A 16,535-nucleotide genomic window follows, 5' to 3' on the forward strand; every position below is an offset into this window, starting at 1 on the left:
TACATCTGATCAGTGGGCCTAGAGTTGTGGTTTTGGGCGAGTATGTTGTAAAAGAGTGGTCCTTTCTTTGAAAGGCTATCTAGTCAGTAGGAAGATTAAGAACTATAAGGAGAAATAGCAGAGGCATAGTTTATGGATACCAGACTGAAGAGGTGGACAAAACACCTGGCCACAGTCTTCCCTACAGACTTTTTACTTAAATTCTTGGATGTTTTCTCTGAAAACTGGGACCCCTGTATCCAAGCAACATTAGAGTGTATTTCATGTGTTGATTAGAGTCTGCTTGTTTATATCATACCTTTTCTCTGAGAATCTGACTATAAGTGAAATACCAGAGGACAGTATATATGTCACCTGTGCATAACTAAATGCATGCAATGGAGAGTAGGGTAAGATGGCCATGATTCCTACTTCATAGATGAGAATTTATAGGACTCTTGGAAAGCAATTCTCTATTTAAAGGAAAGAGAACCAGTGGTCTTTCAGATTTTGAAGACCTTCCATTTTTTTAACCACATAACATCAGCCATTATAGGTAGATGGAAAATATAACCTCCAACACTTAAAACTGGGACATATGGCCAAGCAACATCAGAGAATGGGTAAGGTGACAAAAATTAATGAGGAAGAACAAACAATTCAGAAGAGGTTGCAGCAGTTTGTTTTTGCCCATTAAACAATAATAATAAATACATTTTATGAATTTCCCATAGGCCATATCACCATACCGAACCAAACAACATTTGCCTATTGATATTATTATGCCTTCTGGGTCCTAAAAGGATGCAGTACCCATTGCTAAAACACTGAAGGTTGTTCGGAGCATTTTGGGTAGGTGAGTCTGGGGCTCCAAGGCCTCCTGGAGGGCTGACACAGCAGCAGAGCTTGCCGTAATTGCCTATCCCTGAGTTAGAGCATTTTTTGTCTGGTTCAAAACTGACTTAAAAGACAGGAAACCCTGGACAGTGAGAGTGAAGACTTTAATTTTGCCATCAATATTCAGCACCTGGACAGCTGTCTGAATAATTGATACGCAGGTCATCTGGTTACAATCTTCTATACATCCAAACGAATAAATATAACTGTAATGCAAATCTGTGTTCCCTCTCTCTCTCTCTCTCTCTCTCTTCCAAATGAATTATCTCTATTTGGACTTGTATAAATAGCTACCTGAAGAAAGACTGTGAGTTATTTGTATCCACTGGCCTCCCTTTCCACTTCATATATGTGTTGTCACTCATCACTTGTTAACTATTTTAGTTTAATGACTTGTCCATATGGTACTTTACTCTTGTGATAAAGGTAGGACCTTTATTGTTGCTGAGACTGAAATAGCCCTTAGTGTATATGATGTTACACTTTTGGTGCAGAACATCTGCAATTCCTTAATATTTGAGCAACAGTAATGACAGAATGCAGTGAATGTTAAGATTCATTAATCCCCCAGCATTTAACTTTTCAGTCACTGTGGCACACTCAAACCAAATAAATAAAAGTCAGGAAATTGGTCTTTTTAAAACATTGAGCTCTTTTATAGTATAGGGTAGATAATTCAGGCTTAAGGTGTAGCAAGGCAAACCACTTAAGCTATTACTAGAAAGCATGTAGCAAAACACCAGGGTTCTTTTTTCTCACATAACCACTATCATGTATAGTCTTTCTACAAAATCAGTTGTTAAGCAATGCCACAAGTACTTTCCCACAAAACAACTAAGCTTCTTTTGCAACATTTCCATAGCACTCACTATATAAATTTCTACTTTGCATCCAAGAAGAATAAATGTATTTCCCCTCTCAAAAGCACATTAATAGTATTCTGATTGTCATGCCAGATGGAGATATATGTTATATGCTCCCAATGGATATGTTTTCGACAACATATACCTTTTCCTGTTCTTCTCCACTTACACTATTTTATGGACTTTTAATGGTAAAAAGAAAACCTTTATATGCTGTGAATGCTGTCTGCATCTGGATGGGGAAGCTTTCATTGGATATTTTTTAAAAATAAAAAGGCATAGTATAGCTCTTTTCCTTCCCTGGACAATGCAATTTGGACAATCTTTTTGTATGTTATGTGTTTAAACCTTTCAAGGCTGGATGATTCTCCTTTCTACATTGGACTTCATCCTTAAATTTTGCATTTGAACATAAATTTAAATGTGCAGAAATTATTATGTTGAGAAAACATTGTTTCTTGTGCACAGGCAACAATTTTCATGAAAACAACCCATAGAATTGTTACTGTGCAACACCTCAAAAGTGTTGAACACTAGGGGATTTTGCAAAAACTATGCAGGTCTTTTTTTTTCTTGATGAGATTTCTTGACTATTGAGAAAGCCATTTGTTTTCACCTGGGAACACATAACACAGCTCTTCCAAAATGTGGATAGATGGAACAACATTATTCATTATGGGCAGCAATGCCTCATCACTAACAGCAATACTTGCATAGTCTGTATTTGCTTAGCATGCAACCCAGGGACTATTCACTTTGAGGACTGTTCACTGCTCAGTAAATATCCCATAGAGAAAACAAACAACTCACAATTATTTCCAACCACCCCAAAAAAATCTCAACCCCACTTCTGGCCTTTAAAAGTTGTTGCTTGCGAATACATTCACATCTCTCCAACAGCACATAATACAGTTCCCCAGTTATTTCTTTAAGCAAAAAAAAAAAAAACCTGACTTAAACAGCACTAGCAACAGTGTAATGAAGTCCTCTGCAAGTCATTATCTATTTCATCTGAAGAATAACAATGTTGTGTCAGATGTTCCTTTTTATGTAAGATGTGTACCAACAATGACAACAAAATGAGTGAATAGGCAAACTCTTGTCGTAAATGCCCTTCAATATCTTCTATTCAGAGTGTTACCCTGAGTTTAGGGTCAGTCAGAACTATTATAGGAAACTTAAAAATGTTTCTCATACCAGTGCAAAAATGTAATGTTTCTTAACTGTTGCTGAACCCATCCTCTTCCGATCACTTTAAGATTTGGGAGCATAATTTAATGCTATGGAAATTTTTGTAGAAATCTCACACCATGACTGCAATTGATGATCCGCAAAAAACTGTTAGCTTTCTACACTTTAAAATTGAAATGTGTCCCCATTCCTCTGTTTTGGAAGGTTACCATAATTGCTCCTAGGAAATATATGCAAGCATGTAATTTGCAACCGGATCAGTTCCAGAAGGGACCCTGTGCCATCAACAACAAACAAACAAATGTATTTGCTCAGTTTCAGCCAGGGATTACTGGTGCCAAACTCCAGATCTGGAATCTCTTCCACAAATTGATACTCGTCCCTGAAATTTGAGAAGCAGTTTTGTTCTTGTATGCAGGCTCTATGGACTAAAAAAGCAAATACTTTGAAGCGTGCGTGCAGCCGATCCTGTTTCCCCTTACAAACAAGTCCAGTATCATAGGGTCAGCATTGTAAGAAACCTAATAAGTATGGTGCCACACAAACATTTTTTTTAAAAGAGGATAAATAAGGGTGTCATGTTAATATAAAAATATAGAGGCAAATGGTTATACCCTCCAGTTACAAATGTTATACCCTCCAATTTAGCAGGATAGTCCTGTTGTCCCACTATTGCAGCTGCTTTTAAAATGTCTTAGTTTATCTCTCCTCCTATTACTTTTATGCTTTGTTCTTCACTTACACCAATTGCTGCTGAGTTCAAAGTATGAAAGTAGTTTGCACTGAACAGATTCAGTGGCAAGACTGGAGAGGGCAGACTTTTGTACATCTGCATAGGCTCAGGCAAAAGCAACCCACTGCGATCTTTCCTGACTTCTGTGTTCTTTCTCATTTGCTATCTTGCTCACATTTTGATGTTGCTTGGCCACATGCATCCTAGTTTTCTTCTATCAAAATGTTGGAGGCTATCAGTTCAATGGGATTGGCTAATGGTAAATGGCACAGGAATTGTGTTCTTCAGCACATGGAAAACTACTGCTTCTCTATCCCTAAATCACCTTCCAACAGACCTTTACATAGAAAGACTATCTAGGAATAATGTCCATCTCCATCCCACTCTCTCTTTGCCTGTATTTTGTGTATGCACAGATGACATATATTATGTCTTTTAATGTTACAGATCACTACTCAACACATTAAATACAAGTGCCCCCTTTGTCATGGAGACATTTGCCATTTTTGTTCCTCTCATTATCCGACTTTCAAACAGTAGTCCCAGTGGAAAGTTCTGAAATTCTACATAGAACCAAATATGAATTGAGTCTTTATTTATTTATTTATTTATTTATTTCATATCAAAAATATTGCATAAATTAATATAAAACTGATAAAAATTGAAGGTGTGTAGGCAGCTAAATATCTTTTGACCAAAAATGGGCAGCAGCAACGGCATTGTCTGTAGCCTCCAACAATTCTTCCTCTGTACATGAGGCAGGGCACAATGGACAAACACAGATGCAGAGTTGTTTGTTCTGCTCCACAGTCACACAAGGTATGGAATTCTTTTAGATAGTGCCATTTTGCCAAGTTGTCTTTTGATCTACCCACTCCGCTTCTGAGTCTATTCAGGGACTTCCAGGTTGCCCATTCTTGGTTTGCCCCTGGAGGAAGACCCTCATTGGGGGGGGGGGCATCCAGTTGGGATTTCCTGATTTAGCTGCTTTATTATAAATTATAAATATAATACATTTTCCTGATTTATTAAAGGAACAAATTGAATCTTTTGTTTGGTATATCGGACTGATTAGCTGACCATACACATTAACATTTTATCAGAAATGGCCTGGGTACATCTACTGGAAGAATAGCATGGAGGGGGCCATTCTGGCTTCCCTGAGCAGGGAGTTTCAAAGTTGAGGACCAGCCACTGAGAAGGAAGACCCTCTCCCGTTACCACCAACCAAGCTTTCAGTGGAGATGGGACCAAGAGAAGGGCCTCTCATGAAGTTCTCAGGGCCTGGGTAGGTTCATACAAGGAGATGTAATCAGCTGAATAGCCTGGACCTGAGACATATAGGACTTTAAAGATTACAACCAACTCTTTGAATTATATCCAGACGCAAACTGGCTGCCAGTGGAGCTGCTGCAACAGGAGGGTTGTCCACTCTCTGTAGCCAGCCTCAGTAAGCAACCTGGCTGCAGCTCTTTGGACCAGCTGAAGTTCCTGAATACTCTTTGAAGGCAACCCCACATAGAATGTGTTACAGTAATCCAAATGGGAGTTAACAAAGGCATGTACTACCATGGCCAGATCCAGCATCTCAAGGAACAGGTGCAGTCAGCACACACGTTTTAATTGTACAAACAATGGGGTCCTCCTGACCACTGCAGATGCCTGGACCTCCAGGTTCAACATTGAATCCAGGAGGATCCCAAACTGCAGTCTTCGGGGGGGGGGGGGTGGGTGGCCCCATCTACCACAGGCTGGATCCCTATTACCTAATCTGCCTTCCAACTGACCAGGAGCACTTCTGTCTTGTACGGATTGAGTTTCAATTTGTTTGCCCTCATCCAGCCCATTACTGATGACAGGCACTAGTTTAAGGTCAGGACATCTTCCTTGGCTTTAGATGGGAAGAAATAGTAGAATTGGGTGTCATCTGCATATAGGTGGCACCACACTCCAAAACTCCAGATGACCTCTCCCAGTGGTTTCACTGTTACGTTAAATATGAGGGACAAAACGGAACCTGAAGAACTTCACATGTTCCTTGAGGTTTCATATCTATCCATCTATCGATTGATCAGTCGATTTATCAATGGATAGATAGATAGCATATATCAAGTCTGCATCTATGTGTAATAGATGGTAAAACATTTAATTCTAAACTGTGAGTAACAACTATTTACGGTGTCCCTTCATTTGCAGGTAAAGCCAGACCTATAAAGGAATACTGCACCAGTTTAGACTCCCTCATCTATTGAGCAAGGAGGAGGTACAGTTCCATATCTAAAACACCATTCCTGGTGAGTAATTCATCATATTTCAATTTAAAGTTGCTGAGCAATATTTGTATTTCTGGTGCAATTGTTTTTAATGAAACTCAAAAGTTTGTGTGGTGGAATTACATGAGCTTCAGGAAAAAGGTTCTGGATTGCTGTGTAATGAGATTTGTTTTATGGCCAGTGGTTTCTTAAGATATTCTAATGTTGAAAAGCAAGCCTTGTGTTGTTGTTGTTGTTTTTACATTAACTTGGGGAAATAGATCTTGCTGAAAAGCTCTGATTTATATGATTCAAACACAACAGTGGAAATAGTAGGACAGTTTGTCATGGTTCAAGACAAGAAAAACAACCAATTATCCTGGTTAGACACAGTAAAAACAAATATGATTGAAGGGCAAATTGAATATTACATTTTGAAGGGTAACTTGGGAGTTTTGTAGATCATTTTGTGTTTTAAATTTTTATGCTGGTAGAACTGACATCGGTTGTGTGTGTGTTTTTTAAACAAATCTTTCTCTCGTTTCTGGCATAATGATTACCACCATGCTGAGAATGGCCTCTCAGGAACCTCCAAATGTCTATGAGCTCAGTCACAGTATCTAATCACAGATTAATCCAGGCTCTAATCACTTGTCTTAGCCATTTATCATACGTATCACATCATCCTGTCCTCCATGGATTAGTATTGTATTCCCTAGCTTTTTAAACAGTGGCCTGTCTGTGACCTTCTTAACACCCATGAAGTGTGAGAAAAGTGAGCAACCTTCAGAAAATACATTTCAAGGGAAGGATAAATAGGGAAGTGCATGAACAGTTCTCCAGCCACCTTCAGTCAAACAAATCACGCACCTTAAATTAATGGATTTCATATCTCCACAAATCCCAGCAGATGAACAGAAAGAATTGCTCACATAATGAAGTCAACAAAAGGTTAAGCAGATGGGCAGGGACTTGGTAATATTTCTTTTCTCCAGAACCATGAGGTCTTTGGTCATGGGAAGAGGACTTTCAGTGAAATAACAGACTTTGTAGAGCAGCTGCAAACATATAATTTGCTCTTCAGCATGTCAGCTGATGTCATAAGCTAAAATACTGCAACTTTAGAAAGAGACATCCTAAGTATTGTTATGTGAGGCTAATCCTATTGACCTCCAAGTCAGCTATTTATAATCTAACAAACTATCTTTGACTCCTGCAAAAGGGTGTTGTACATAAGATGGCCATGGGTTCATTCAAGGTATCTGGGTTCATTTGTACGCTTTTGCTTCTTGAAAATATAGTTAAATAAATACCTTATTTTCCCTTTCACTGTCTCAATCAATGCCAATGATGACAACAATTACTTCTCCCCATCTTAAATATAAATAATTACTTCTGCCCATCTTGAATATAAATAATTGTGCTCCCAATTGTCCTAAACATTCTGTTACTGTAATAGAAGGGCTTATCTTATCATCTTCCAAAGTAACATAACAGAAGTAATATTTTATGGACTACACAGATCTTATTATTTTTATCTTTTCTTTTCCAGATAATTAATAATCCCTCATCCCGTGGAAAGAAATAGCTGGGATGATACATAGTTGTGCATTCAAAAAAGACATAGTAAAAACCCAGACATTGTTGGTCAGTTCTGCAGCAGTCAGAAGAAATTGGGACACAGCATGAATGTATGTTATTTGAGGGAGGGGTTAAATAGTTTAGAAAGTAATGTCTGGTTTTTTGTTTTTTTAGAATATGCATAGTGATGTAAACAACTGATATTTCATTTTGCCAATTCTCTGGTTTTCAAAAATCCCTGATTCATTCCCAGGATTAAATAAATGTTGAAATACAACCAGAATCTTTCCAAGGTGGTCTCAGGCCAAGAATTGCTCATAATTGTCTGAGCTGCAAAGAAGTAACTAACAAAAGACTGCATTATTCTTAGGCAGAAGAGTAAATGATGCTCTCAGCCTGTTCATTCATTTGGCAGTTAACTCTGGCTTCTGCTTCATCAATTTTGAAAAAAGGAAGGAAGACAATGAGTTCTACTAGCTGAATGAGGAAATGAGGAGGAATAGTAAAAACATTTAGAGGACAATAATGTAAATATTATCAGTGTGTTTGGGGAATGGAGAAGTGTAGTGCTTTGAACTGTAAACAAGATCAAAGAATAAAGCATGGTGGATAATATTTCCCCCAACTTTCTTTGCAATCTGTCAGCTTGTGTATTCAAAGACCAGCAGCGTGAAATGACTGATTACCCCAATAAAGCCCTTCTTAATCTATCCTGCAAAAAATAAATGAATCAGGAAATTGAAATTCTTGGGGCCTTTTCACATTATCTAGTTATTGTGGTATGATTCCACTTTAACTACTGTGACTGCATCCTATAGGATGCTGAGGTCAGTAGTTTGGTGAGACACTAAAGCTCTCTAGTAGAGAATTCTAAATATCATTTCCTAAACTGCAAATCAAAACTTCTATTGGATAAAATTATGGCTGTTAAAGTGGAAGCGTACTGCTATAACTGTCTACAACTGTCTATTACTGTCTAATTCACCCATACAGTGCAATGTGAAAATGTAGCTGAGTAAGAAAACTTCCATATGGCAAGGATCTTCTCCAGATCCATGAGGTCTTTGGTCATAAAAAGGATCATGCAATTAGTGATAATTTGTTTTCAAGTTGAGGCTGTCTGGCCATTGACATCCCCCCCCCCCCCAAAAAAAAAACCTGGAAAAGTTCAACTTCCAACATCAAAAGAAAGGGAGAGCTAATAAGCTGGCTCTTAAATCTTTTGGTTGAATTTTAACACATATAAATAAGAAGTAGTAAATTTGCCTTCATTTGAGGTAGTTCTCAATATTCACTCTTCATTAAGGTTGATTTATAATGCTGATGGAGGGACATTTTATCTCGGTCTTCTTTAACTATGTAGGTAAGACAATAGACTTCCCTACATATAGACTAAGCATCTCATCACACTGGGGGGTTTTGGCCCTTTTTTCTTCTTCAGGACAGAACTTGCTGAGCGCCCTCAGACGATGCTAGCTTTGCCCCACCCCTATTCCTCCCAAAGTGGTGTGGAATTGTTGCATGATGCTTCCTCACCCATGAAGGAGAGGTAAGAGGGTTTTGAGTAGCTCCAATGTAGCTACCCACATTTGATGGCATCTGATGGGGGAAAGGCCAATGATCTTCTATAGCAGTGGTTCTCAACCTGTGCATCCCCAAGTGTTTTGGCCTATAACTCCCAGAAATCCCAGCCTATTTATCAGCTGTTAGGATTTCTGGAAGTTAAAGGCCAAAACATCTGGGGATCCACAGGTTGAGAACCACTGTTCTATAGCCTTTTATACCAATGGGACATTTCTGCTCGTTTTGGAACCCCAAAACTAGCTTTTTATCTGCTAATTGCTTCTCCCTCACCATGAAAGGTAGTGAGGGAGAACATTCACTCCCAGGCATGATCCCAAAGTCCAAGATATTAGAATTGTTTTTGATCATTTATTGTACAAGTTAGCAATAGTTAGCAATATATTCTGCACTGGTCAGGCCTTTTTGGGTGCCTCATTGAAGAAGAATATTGACAAATTGGAGTGAGTTCCAAGAAGGAGAATAAAGTGAATAAAAACAAAACATATGAGGACAGGTGGAAGGAGTTGGTGAAGAGAAGATGGAAGAGTGATATGCTTGCTCTCTTTAAATATCTCAAGGTTTAACACCACTACCTCAGAGGGTAGCTTCAGACCTCTATGTCTTGTGGTTTGAAGTTACAGGAAAGTAAAATTTTGATTGAACATTAAAAGGAACTTCTTGACATTTATCTGCTAGGATGCTTACGCTGGAAATCCTGCTTTGAGCAAAGGATTGGATCTGATGGACCATAGGTCACTTTCTAACTCTATGATTCTGTTAATTCACTGGAGAAACATTGGTATTAATGCAATAGACATGGTAAACAGAGATCCATTTGCAATGGCAGTACCAATCACTCTTTCATTGGCAGTTTGAGAACCAACCAGACAATTGTTACAAATCCATTTTGTATGTGTAACTAACCATTAACATTAATTAGGGATGTAGCTAACTAGGGATATAAATAATATCCAGCATAAGGCACCATATTCAAAATTAGCCAATCATTTGTCTGTTTACATGTCATCACTTTTTGCTTTAAAAATTGCAAAAGTGTGGGTTTTTTCATAGAAAATCATTTCTAGGTGGAAACATTTTTTTCATAAAACAATGTGGTCTATTTTAAATTTTAAAAATCATAAACCTTTTAGATGAATGTCTCAACAAACAAACAAATATTAAAAAGTCAAAACGCTGATAAACATGGGAGAAAACATATGAAAATTTTTGATTTTGTCTGTGAACATTTTATGAAGAATTGTATCCAAAGGTTTGATTCACACCTGCCATGTTACAAAGGGCACATGGGAATGGAGCTTCAGTGTGAAAGTGTGCTTAATCATTTATCAGTTTCTATCCACCTTGGCAAGCATACAACTAGCATCTCTGGGAATAAGGGTAGATTAAAAAAACTATACTTCAGAAAGGAAAGAATAATAGCCTTAGGGACATTTTGCTCCATATCACTTGGAATTTTAAAAGAAAGAAAGTAAAGGACAATCAAAGTGTTTTGAGAACCAAATTGTATGCTGCTGTCACCTGACTCATCAGAAGACACTTGATAAGAAGTGACGGGTGGTAACTTTACTGATGTGACATGTGTGGTAGGCAATACAAAGAAAGAAAATTATATAATGAGGATGAGAAAGAGAGCATAGTTGCAAAATGTTCAGTATTCCATTTTATTTCTTGACAGGTCAACGTCTCTCCATAATGGAAAGCACTGCTCATTTAACCAACATGCGTCCTTTCTTTAATGTTTTGCTTTTTTTTAAGAGCATTCAGAAACTGCAGAAGAATAATACAGTAGCAGCACATAAAGACTATCTCATCTTGAGTGGTGTGAGACTGGTTGAGCTCAATTTTCTTTTCTTAATGGATTCCAATCTCTGCAGTATGCTAGAGTTCTGCCCTGGGTCTATGTCCGAGACAGTGAGAGAAGCAGTGTTTGAGCACAAAAATCTGTGTTCTAATCCCAGGTTGGGTCACAGGCTAGGCAGTGTCTATCAGCCTGAACTACACCGCACATTGATCAAAGATGTAGTCATGCCTTTCTGGAATATCAGTATGCAAAGTGGCCAAGATAAATCTAAGTGGGCCAAAGAGCCTGGGGTGAATGAAAATTGGCTCCATAGCATTCAAGTAAAGGTCCAATGTGGGGCACAGGCACTGAATGTGAAGTGCAAAGTCAGGGAATGTTCCAAAGCTTCCCTAAAATTCTGGAGCCTCACACTTCAGAATATGTGTGAACTGTTGGGTTGGAATGCTTTGGACAAACAGCAGGGAGTTCTGCCCATGTAGATGCTCCATAATCTAAGAAGGTTTATGCTACCAAGGTAGGAATAGTCTGGTGGTTCAAGATAGTACTTCACTCTTCACGTATTTTTTAAATTAAATTTGAAAGGACACTGATATCAGCATCCAATTTCATATATCTAGACATTGCAATCATCAAGCTACACTGCAATCGGATAAACACATTCTTCTTCTTTTTTGTTGTAGATTAATTGCTTGTTTAGTTAACATTTGTTCTGTAACATAGGATGAAGTCCAAATTCACTAGAGATTTATTTGCTATTATGAGAAAATGTCAAAGAGAAAAAGAAACCACTGACAGATAGCACCTAATGAAAGAAAGAGATACTCAACAGTTCAAGGTCAAGGTATATTCTTGTAACTATATTAGAGTGGGCTTTTTTGTCATGGCTATCTGCCTTTCAAACAGTATTCCCTCACCCTAAAATATGGTTTAGACAAGGCCATAATCCAGTTTTGTCAAGCAATTCAAAACACTTGTTCATCATGCCAACCCTGGTGTCCCATAGTTTCATTGCCAGAACAAAGTAGATGTATGCCTTGCTTGCTGAGACTGCAGTCTTCATCCTGTTGAGAAGGCCTAATAATGTCACTGGGGTGAAATTATTAAGAGACTTAATAACATCATTACTTTTCCCCCTTGTGACTCTACATTTGTCTTGTGCTTGACCTCTACATGGATAAATATTCTGTTGCCAACACTCATTAAGTATAAGCTTTAAGTTCTTATGTACTGATGCAGCAGTTTTTTCTTGTAGAAACCAAACTTCCAGCTCTTCTGAAGATCTCCAAATCCCACCCAAAATCCATTTCATTTTATTTTTTAAATAATTTGAATACAATATAAAGATAGCTTCTTCCTTTGAGTCTATCTAATCATATATACAAACTATCCATGTGCAGGAGAAAAGGATAAGCAATCTTGGGAGAATCCCAAGTCAATATAGAAATGTTTTAGAAAGTAGGAGGGCAATTCTATGAATGGGGAAACTCAGGACAGTCCAGTAATGCCTTAACAGACAAAGAATGTTGATTTATGTTTTGACAGGGAGATGGAAAACTGTCAGGGGTGGACATCAAATGGAATATGTTCAAATAGGATAGGAATGAACACCTGACTGGAACTCTAAATAAGCATACAAGATGGTCCATGTAGCTGTGGGGGATAATGGCAAATCCTAATAAATATGGGGGACTTGCTACTTCATCAAACCGCTGTGAGTCGCCTTCGGGCTGAGAACAGCGCTATATAAGTAAGGTAAATAAATATATAAATACATCATACTAGAGAATGAATCCACTTCAAATCTGGTTACTGCCTCCTGCAGAATTCTGGGGTTTGTAGTTTAATGAGGCTGTTAAAGTCTCCTCCCTAAACTACAAACCCCAGAATTCTGCAGGAGGCAGTGACCAGATTTGAAGTGGATTCATTCTCTAGTGTGATGAGGTTGCTAGAAAATTCCAAGAGAGGTAGCTTATCTAAAAATTTGCTTGGTTTTCCAGAGGGATTGTATGGTATCTTCCAGAAGAAATATGCAATTGAATCACCTTTAGTTAACACACTCATGAAGGAAGGCATAATTGATACTAGTGTTAACAAACAAAGAACAAAATCTTTTCAAAACAGCGTTTAGTGGACCCGAATATTAGTAATCCAAATTCATGTAACATGTTCTTTCACTTACTAAATATGGTTAATCAGAACAAAGAAGCGTTCCTTTAAATGCTCAAAAACAGAGAAAGGTTACCTAGAATGGTTAATATAGTCCTACTTGACAAGTGAGATCTATATTTTGAATAAATACCCACTGTGGTGTAGTGGTTTGAGCACTGGACTCTGACTCTAGAGAGCAGGGTTTGAATCCCTGTTTGGCCATGGAAATCCACTGGGTGAGTAACACCCTCTCAGCCTCAGAGGAAGTCAATGGCAAACCTCCTCTGAACATATCTTGTCAAGAAAACCATGTGATAGGTTCAACTTTGGGTTGCTATCAGTCAGAAATTACTTGAAGGCAATGATATTTTGAATAAACCTGGAGGACATTCTGGCAAGTTATTCAATGATACTGAAGTAGAATCAGTATGACTCTATTCTGTCATGACTCTTGAAGCTAATGTTGCTGAATGGTGAAAATATCTTAAAAGTACCAGATCTGGTCTAATCCGGGAATCAAAGCAGAGTCAACTCTGGCAGTACTTTGGGGGGAAATCAGTAACAAATACCAGATACTGTAGGTTATATTTCAGAGGAGGAAACTTGACAAAACTACCTCTGAATATTCTTTGCCTAAGAGAATCATATAAAATTCTCAGAGTTGGCATAAATAAACAGACAACTTGAAGGTGCACACACACAGTAATGTTCTTGCATATTGTACAATTGTGTTTCTGTGCATAAACCCCTCACAGTTAAAAGAAATCCTACTTAATTCAATTCTGTCGTGTGGGAGACAGATCTAATGACTTGATCACCTGTTTCTAGTTTGCCTTGGAATTCTTTGTGCATTTCTAATTTTACCCTCTGGGATATGTATCTTCTTGCTAGCATCTGTTTCCCATACTCTTCCATGAACACTGAGACAGATGATTAGTTTAAGAGGGATTCTGCCATGGTTCATAGGCTTCAAATATGTCCAGTCCAACCCACCCACCCCCTATTCCCCTTTAGGGTATATTTGCAGAGACTGCAATTTTTACAAGGGCAATTATCTTCTTGAAAATTAGTTTCAGTGGTTTTTTCAACAGACTGAGAACTGAGTCCAGCAGGCAGATTCCCTTTTGTAACACATTGAAACATCATTTCACATTTTCCACTTGTAAGCTAGGAATTGAGAAATTTGTTAGTTTCTTTTTCATACTTGCATATTTTCATTAATAGTATCAGAGACCATGTCTACATTTGGATATATTTCTAAGCAAATTTCTTTTCCATTCCTATGTAAAAGCAAAGTACATTTCACATGTAAATGTGTGCACCCAAAGTTCTATGGATGTTTTCCTAGAGAAACCTCTTTTGGAAGTGAGATATTCAGGAATGGAACAGCAGAAAGAGGTTTAATGTTCTATGTCAGTAGTTCTCAGCCTGTGGGCCCCCGAGTGTTTAGGCCTACAACTCCCAGAAATCCCAGCCAGTTTACAAGCTGTTAGGATTTCTTGGAGTTAAAGGACAAAACATCTGGGGACCCACAGGCTGAAAACCACTGTTCTATGTGTTGTGACCTGCCTCAAACCATGAGGAGAGGCAAGTAAGAAATAAAACTATTATTATTATTATTATTATTATTATTATTATTATTATTATTCAAGTTTTCTTTTAACTCCCCTCCTCTCAACAACAACATTACAAGCACGTGGCTGTGATGCTAAACATGTACATGTAACCATAGGAAAATCAATCAAAGGGGAATTTATACAACACATGAGTAAGCAATCTTTTGTTTCTTACCATTTCATTGAAAATCAGTTCCTCACTGTCTAGATGAAGAAACCATCAGAAAACAGGCAGTAGCACACATGTTTGCTTGTGAAATGAGTGGAAAATGAGGTTCTCCAGATAATGTTGGATTACAACTTCTAGCATACCTTCCTATGGTCTACGGTAGCTATTACTGGTAAAGCTTGATATTCTGGATATCCCCGTCCATCCATCTTTCTGCATCTTACTTCCCAGGTTTTTTTTTTTTCTCATGAGACTAAGCCAAATCTGCTTCTGACTCTAATTCAAAAATATGCAGCTTTTCCATGTGATTTTATTGTATTGAAAACTTTGAATCATATGATGTACAGACAGTTCCCAAGTTATAAACATCCAACTTACAAATGACTCACAGTTAAGAGCAAGGGTGAGACAACAGAAGGTGAGAGAAAACTACCCCTGGAGGGGAAATTCACTCCTGAAAGTTGTCATTGGGAAAAGGTATCTCCACTGAGCCTTTTTCACCAATCCTTGTGACCACAGCAAGCCATTTTTTTCAAAATCCAATTATCACAGGGATAGAAAGTGAGATGAAATCTTCCGAACTGGGGCACATACAGCAAAATAAACACCACAAGTGTTAACTTCTATGCTATCTAAAGCTTATATATATTTGGCTGGAGTTACACTTAAAAGATGTACCTGTTCTGACTTATATACAAATTCAGCTTAAGAACAAATGTACAGAACCTATCTGGTTCATAACTTGTGGACTGCCTGTATTAACTAGTACTCTAGGTTGATGTAGTTATTGTGTTTTAGTTTACTCTGCTACTTGTAATATATTTATAGATGTTTTAATTAAGAAGAATATGATCTTGTCAGTTTGGAGGGATATTTTTGTTTACAGTTTCCAGACTGATAGCTATCTTGGACTTCTTAAACGAAAATGGGATACACATACTAAACAGATACATAAATGGGGGAAATATGTGTGGTTGAAGATACAAGAGATTCAGCTGTGTTTCTAGTTTCCTAGCACGCATACAGTTTGTGTAATATATGCAATTATAAATCCAAGATCAAAGTTCCAAGATGAAAGCCAGAGTGGTATTGCTCATCATCTAAAACTGTAGGAGTTTAGTAGACTGCCAAGTGCGTGGACCTGGATGCCCTTATTTCAGAAGGCAGGCACACAAGAGGAACTTTACACAACTTGAAGTCTCAACTAGAGATGTGAAAACATAGTCAACCCAATTCTCTTTTCTCAGTATCCCACTGACATTCTCATTCCATTCTTGTTTTGTATTAACTTTTTCTTCTTGCATAGAAAATTGTGTATAATTTTTGCATATTCTTGTCAAAACTGTATTCACTCCTAATGTGCTACTTTTTTTTCTTATTGACTAAAGTATGTGTGAGAATTTTTCAAACAAGTGCATTTTGACCGAGGAGCATTTTTTAAATGCACAATTTCTTTTGTGTGGATATCGCCACACACACCAAAAAGGTGGGGGTATCACAAATCTCAGTGATGTGTGTTTTCCTTGACAAGATGCACCCACGCCACTGCCAGTTTTGATGGGTTCAAAATGTATGTTTCTGACAAAAAATAATAAATCTAGAGAGTTTCTTATTTTTCCCTCTGTAGGCTCTTCAGCACATCTTTCTTTGTCAGCTGTTTGAATTCAATATTCTGGGCTTATTACAGTGGTGCCTTTGCCTCTACTACCAATAAGTCTGTC

The 16,535-nt window shown here is 37.8% G+C and overlaps 1 protein-coding gene across 2 annotated transcripts in view; it reads left to right on the forward strand.

Annotated features, from left to right (window-relative positions):
- Positions 1 to 16,535, forward strand: part of RALY (RALY heterogeneous nuclear ribonucleoprotein) — a 268,131-nt gene that overhangs the window by 90,142 nt on the left and 161,454 nt on the right. Inside the window, exon 2 of one of the 2 annotated variants that reach the window (XM_060772336.2) lies at positions 5,860 to 5,957. The exons of the other annotated variant lie outside the window; for it this stretch is intronic. The gene's annotated coding sequence lies outside the window, so the exon portion shown is untranslated. The remainder of the gene's footprint in view (positions 1 to 5,859; positions 5,958 to 16,535) is intronic. 2 annotated transcript variants of the gene reach the window in all.

Source organism: Anolis sagrei, chromosome 4, assembly GCF_037176765.1.
Source record: "Anolis sagrei isolate rAnoSag1 chromosome 4, rAnoSag1.mat, whole genome shotgun sequence".
NCBI classification, from domain to species: Eukaryota; Metazoa; Chordata; class Lepidosauria; order Squamata; family Dactyloidae; genus Anolis; species Anolis sagrei.